Genomic DNA, 6,304 nt, shown 5'->3' on the forward strand with positions numbered 1-6,304 from the left:
GACACAGATAGAATAAATTAAAGGGGTGGAGGAAAAGATGCCATGATAACATTAATCAAAAGAAATCTATAATAACTAGGCCGGGCGCGGTGGCTCAAGCCTGTAATCCCAGCACTTTGGGAGGCCGAGACAGGCGGATCACGAGGTCAGGAGATCGAGACCATCCTGGCTAACACGGTGAAACCCCGTCTCTATTAAAACAATACAAAAAACTAGCCGGGTGAGTTGGCGGGCGCCTGTAGTCCCAGCTACTCGGGAGGCTGAGGCAGGAGAATGGCGTAAACCCGGGAGGTGGAGCTTGCAGTGAGCTGAGATCCGGCCACTGCACTCCAGCCTGGGCGACAGAACAAGACTCCGTCTCAAAAAAAAAAAAAAAAAAAAAAAAAAAAAGAAATCTATAATAACTATATTAATTTCAGACAAAGCAGACTTCAGAACAAGAAAAATGGACAGGGATAAAGACGGGCATTACATAGTGGTAAAGGGACTAATTCTCAAAGAGAACTACCATACTTGACACGTATGTGCCGAACAACAGAGAGTCAAAATGTGTGAGGCCAAAACTGATAGAACTGCAAAGAGAAATAGACAAATCCACTAACATAGCTGGAAACTTCAACATCCTCTTTCAGTGACTGATAGATTCAGCAGGCAGAAAATCAATAAGCATATAGTTGAAGGGGATAGCACCACCAAACAACTGGATCTAATAGAGATCTATAGAATGTTTCATCCAACAAAAGTAAAATATACATTCCTATCAAGCTCACATGAACATTCATCAAGATAGACAACATTCCAGGCCATTCAGCAAACCTTAACAAATTTAGAAGAATAGAAATCATTCAAAGTATGTTCTCACCATAATGGAATTAAATGAGGAATCAATAACAGAAGACAGCTAGAAAATCTCAAAATATGTTTCTAAAAAATACATGGGTGAAAGAAGTTCAAGAGAAATTTAAAAATACTTTGTGAAAATTAAATAAAACATCAAAATTAGTGGGATACAGTGAAACTAGTGCTTAGAGAGAAATTTATGGCATTGAATGAATATATTAGAAAAGGAGAAGATCTAAAATCAACAACCTAAGTTTCCACCTTACAAAACTAGAAAAAGAAAAAGAAAAGCAAACTTAAGTCCAAAGTGAGATCTTTATAAATGAAGATGAAATGTTTCTGGACTGGAAGATGCAATATTATTAAGATATCAATTCTCCTTAAATTGATCCATAGAATCCATATAGTAGAATCCCATCAGGATTTTTGGTAGAAATTGACAAGTTGATCCTAAAATTTATATGAAAATGCAAAAGATCTAGAATAGCCAAGACAATTTTATAAAAGAAGAAAAAAGTTGGAGGATTTGCAATGCCCAAAACTTATTCAGTAGTAAAGGCAATGTTGTATTGGCATAAAGACAGACACACATATTTTTGAAATGGAATTTAGAATCCAGAAATAAAAGCCTACATTTATGGTCCACTGGTTTTTAACGAAGGAGAAGACAATTCAATTTAGAAAGGATAGCCTGTTCCACAGTAGGGACTTGGGAAGGGATATCCATATGCAATAAAATGAACTGAGACCCTTCTTTGACATTCTACTTAAACACAAAATGGGTCACAGTCTTAAGTAGAAGAGCTACAACTATAAAACTTTTAAATGAAAATATAGGAGAAAAAATCTCTTTGATAAATCTTCTGCAAATCTTTATGACTCCAGAATAGGATCCATAAAAGACAAAATTGGCAAATTGCACCTTATTAAATGTAAAAACCTTTGTGCTTCAAAAAATAACCCTAATAAAATTAAAAGACCAACACAAACTGGGATGAAATATTTGCAAAACATATATCTAATAAAAGTCTAGTATCCAGAATATAAAAGGTACTTTTACAACTCAGTAATTATAGTAATTTTAATTACAACTGATTAAAAAATGATAGAAGACTTGAATAAATATTTCACCAAAGAAGACATATTAATAGCAAATAAACACACGAAAAGGCACCCAACATTATTAGTCATAAGGAAATACAAACTAAAATCATAATGTGGGCTGGGTGCGGTGGTTCACACTTGTAATCCCAGCACTTTGGGAGGCCGAGGCGGGCGGATCATGAGGTCAAGAGATCAAGACCATCCTGGCTAACACGGTGAAACCCCGTCTCTACTAAAAATACAGGAAATTGGCTAGGTGTGGTGGCGGGCACCTGCAGTCCAGCTACTGGGGAGGCTGAGGCAGGAGAATGGCCTGAACCCGGGAGGCGGAGCTTGCAGTGAGCCGAGATTGCGCCACTGCACTCCAGCCTGGGCGACAGAGCGAGACTCCGTCTCAAAAAAAAAAAAAAACCATAATGTGATGTTCTTATATGCTCAGTAGAGTGCTATATTCAAAGACAGGTAATACTAAGTCTTAGTGAGGGTGTGGAGAAACTGGAATGCTTGCGTGTTCCTGGAAGAATGAAAATGGTACAGCTACTTTGGAAAATTATTTGGTTTTTCTTAAGTCAAACAAAAACTTACCCAAGACTCAGTGACTTCACTCTGAGGAATCTATCCAAGAGAAATGAAAATATCTCCATACAATGACTCATACATGAATGTGCATAGCAGCATTATTTGTACTAGCCAAAACCTGGCAATAATCCAAATGTCTACCAGCTGGTGAGTGGATAAACCCAATATGGTATACCAGTTCAATGGAATACTACTCAGCAATAGGAAGGAGTAAAATACTGGTACATATTACAACATGAATGAACCTAATTAGTACGCCTAAAGAGACTGATGCAGGCCGGGCACGGTGGCTCACACCTGTAATCCCAGCACTTTGGGAGGCTGAGGCAGGCAGATCACGAGGTCAGGAAATCAAGACCATCCTGGCTAACACGGTGAAACCCGGTCTCTACCAAAAAATACAAAAAAATTAGCCAGGCGTGGTGGCAGGCGCCTGCAGTCCCATATACTCCGGAGGCTGAGGCAGGAGAATGGGGTGAATCTGGAAGGCGGAGCTTGCAGAAAGCCGAGATCGCGCCACTGGACTCCAGCCTGGGCAACAGAGCGAGACTCTGTCTCAAAAAAAAAAAAAAGGAAGACAGATGCAAAGAGTACATATTAGATGATTTCATGTATAGTAAGTGTCCAGAAGAGGCAAATTATAGAAATAGAAATCAGATTAGTGATTGTCCCGGGGAGATGGGGTAGAAGTTGGTTTGGGCTGCAAATGAGCTTAATAAAATGTTTAGGATGATGACGATGTAATAACACCAGACTGTGATGATGGTCATACAACTCCATACATTTATTAAAAATCATTAAGTTGTATATTTGCAATGGGTATAAGGTATATAAATGACACCTCAATAAGGCTGTGAAAAAACAAAAACACAAAAACAAGACAAAACAAAGCAACCTGACTCTCAATACTGACTCAGCAATGGAGGTGTGAACCCTGGACATGTAATGACAAGCTCCTCAACTGTGTAGGTGACATCTTGTTGTGACATAAATTCTCTCTCCTTCCTTCTGACCTATACTGATTGCATGTGGCCCTGGTCAAAGCTAGCCCTGCTCGGGCCATGCCCTGTCTAGCTATCCATTGTCCCTGTGTTCTCTCAGATTTTGCTGCCAGGATCTTTGGGACAGTGTGCCAGGTTTCTAGCCACCTGCTCAGTACTTTTCAGCATCACTAAAATTGAGATGTTTTTGATACCAGTAATGGCAGAAATCCAACTAAAATGAATTTTTATCTACAATCTTGGCCTTTACCAAAAAAGAACTGAAACACTGCACACACACATATTGCTATCCCCGTTTCCCCAACATATAGTACCTAAGGAGAGAATTCTGGATGACACTTTCTACCCTACCAAGAATACTCACCAAGCTTCTAAAACATATTTGATGTCTGTCCCCTAGGCATGAGTGTGTGTGTTCTAAGAAAGCTAGGTGGAGGATGAGGGGTGAAGACGTAGTAATTTGGTGTTTGAGCTATCGAGTTTAATTGAGTGATACATCTGCGCAGAAATGGAATGTTGACGTCATCACTTCCTCTGCCAACTTTGTTTGCTGTTTTTGTTTTTTTAAACAAAATAGATTTCTTTGGGGCTGCAGCTGGTTGCCTCCAAAGAGAGACCAAACCAGCTCACTTCCTGCTCCTGCTCTTCTCTTTCACTCTGGACCCAGTCACCAGCTGGGTTTTTCAGGGCTCTAAAATTCCTTAACTACTCATTGCATGTTTCCTTAACTACTCATTATGTGATTCTCATTCATTTCACAACAGATGTTTATTGAGCTCCTATTAAGTGCAAAAGGCTGTCTTAGAGGCTGTGGGGGATACAGAGATGAAAAAGAATGACCCTGTCCTCAGAGAGTTTACAGTCTAACTAAAGCAGGACGTAGGGAAGGTGAGTACACAATAACTACGCTATAAGGTAAGGTGATAACAGACATACAAACTGAGATATCAGAGTTTCAAGGAAGGAGAGAGGCTTTTAGCTAGAACGATCAGGAAAGCCTTCCTGGAGAAAGTGTTATTTAAATCAGATCTTAGGGATGGATATAATTTTGATTGACAGAATTGCAGGAATGTGAGAAATACAGATGGGAGGAAATAATATGTGCCCAGAGAAAGAAGTTTTTAGAAATGGAAAAGCACAAGGTGAATTTGAGAGAAAATAATATTATTTTGCTAAAATACAGAAATTGGATTGAGAAGCAGAAGCAGATAAGTCTATAAATATAAACTGGAGTAAATTCTGTAGACATTTGAATGCCAGTTATAACTTTGACTTACTTATCTCCAGACAGCCAGTGTGAACCTTCCCTTGACTCAAAAGGCATTTAAATAATAAAGACACAGACTCAGGCTCTATCTTGGCAAGATCCATAAGTTACACATGGAGAACTTTCCAGTGTGATGACAAGAATATAAATGGTTGTATTGCATGATCTTTGGGCCCCATTCTGTCCTGCGACTAAAGTTTAGAGGCTGTGAATAGAAAATGAACTATCTCTTTTGGTGTCCTGGGTGACCAGAGCTATGCATGGGTTATGGGGTAAAGATCTGTCCACCTGCAGAGGTGCCAAGGGCATGCCTTGCTCAGAAGGCAGTTTTTTTGGAAGCTGAGAGAATGAGGATGGCTTTTTGTACAATGCATGGTCCCTTCAGATGGGTGGTTCTGCCTAGTGTTTTAAATGCTGGGTAGGCTGGTTCTGCTGTTAGCACAATGATAGACAAACAGGGGGTGTGCACCTGTGCTGCATTAGGATCTGTCTCATCACTGCTTACTCCGCTATATAGACAAAGATTCTTAAGTAATACCCCATGAAGGAACAATGAAGCCCCAGGCAGACTGTCAGAAGAGCTTGAGAAGGCTGACAAATACGCAAAATCTTTATCAGCTTTTCCTTCCCTAGACCACTTGGGCTGGCTGGTGCAATGAATACAAACACCCACTTGGGCCAAAAATCCTTCAATGGAAGCGGAAAAGAAAAGGAGAGAGTGGTGTGTACTTCAGAAAGAAGAACAGAGAGATGGGGATAAATATAATAAGTCAGACTTAAGGGTGTCATTTAAAAAAAACACATATTTTGCTACAGGCAGTCATTTCTCCATAAATCCAAACGCAGCAGCTGGAACAGCTCTGCAACAGAAAAGGATAAGGTTTGGTGCTGCCTGTGACAGTCAGAAATGTCAGTTGAACTGGGCCGGGTGCGGTGGCTCAGGCCTGTAATCCCACCACTTTGGGAGGCCAAGGCAGGTGGATCGCGAGGTCAGGAGATCGAGACCATCCTGGCTAACACAGTGAAACCCCGTCTCTACTAAAAATACAAAAAAAACGAAACAAAACAAAACAAAACAAAAACTTACCTGGGCGTGGTAGCAGACACTCGAAGTTCCAGCTACTCGGGAGGCTGAGGCAGGAGAATGGCATGAACCCGGGAGGTGGAGCTTGCAGTGAGCTGAGATCACACCACTCCAGCCTGGGCCACAGAGCAAAACTGTCTCAAAAAAAAAAAAAAAGAAAAAAGAAAGAAATATCAACTGAACTAATGTGTGGACAAAAGAGCAGCACAAACATACCACCAGTGTTCTGAAGACTTCTTCCATTGCAGTCAGGAGCTGAGGTTCAAATTCAGTGCTGCTCAGTGGATTTGATTAAATATCCCTTGAGTTCTTTTCCTAGTTTAACCACTTGGCAAACTATATTTAACTTGGGGCTTTTTTCTCCTCAGCTGAACTAAATGGCCTCTCGATATGGTTTGACTGTGTTCCCACCCAAATCTCATCTCGAAT

General features: G+C 40.4%; 1 protein-coding gene across 1 annotated transcript in view; it reads right to left on the reverse strand.

Annotated features, from left to right (window-relative positions):
- Window positions 1–6,018, reverse strand: part of CRACR2A (calcium release activated channel regulator 2A) — a 154,946-nt gene extending 148,928 nt beyond the window's left edge. Inside the window, exon 1 of the mRNA XM_031650207.1 lies at window positions 5,879–6,018. The gene's annotated coding sequence lies outside the window, so the exon portion shown is untranslated. The remainder of the gene's footprint in view (window positions 1–5,878) is intronic.
- Window positions 6,019–6,304: the final 286 nt, after the last annotated feature.

This window comes from Papio anubis, chromosome 9, assembly GCF_008728515.1.
Source record: "Papio anubis isolate 15944 chromosome 9, Panubis1.0, whole genome shotgun sequence".
NCBI classification, from domain to species: domain Eukaryota; kingdom Metazoa; phylum Chordata; class Mammalia; order Primates; family Cercopithecidae; genus Papio; species Papio anubis.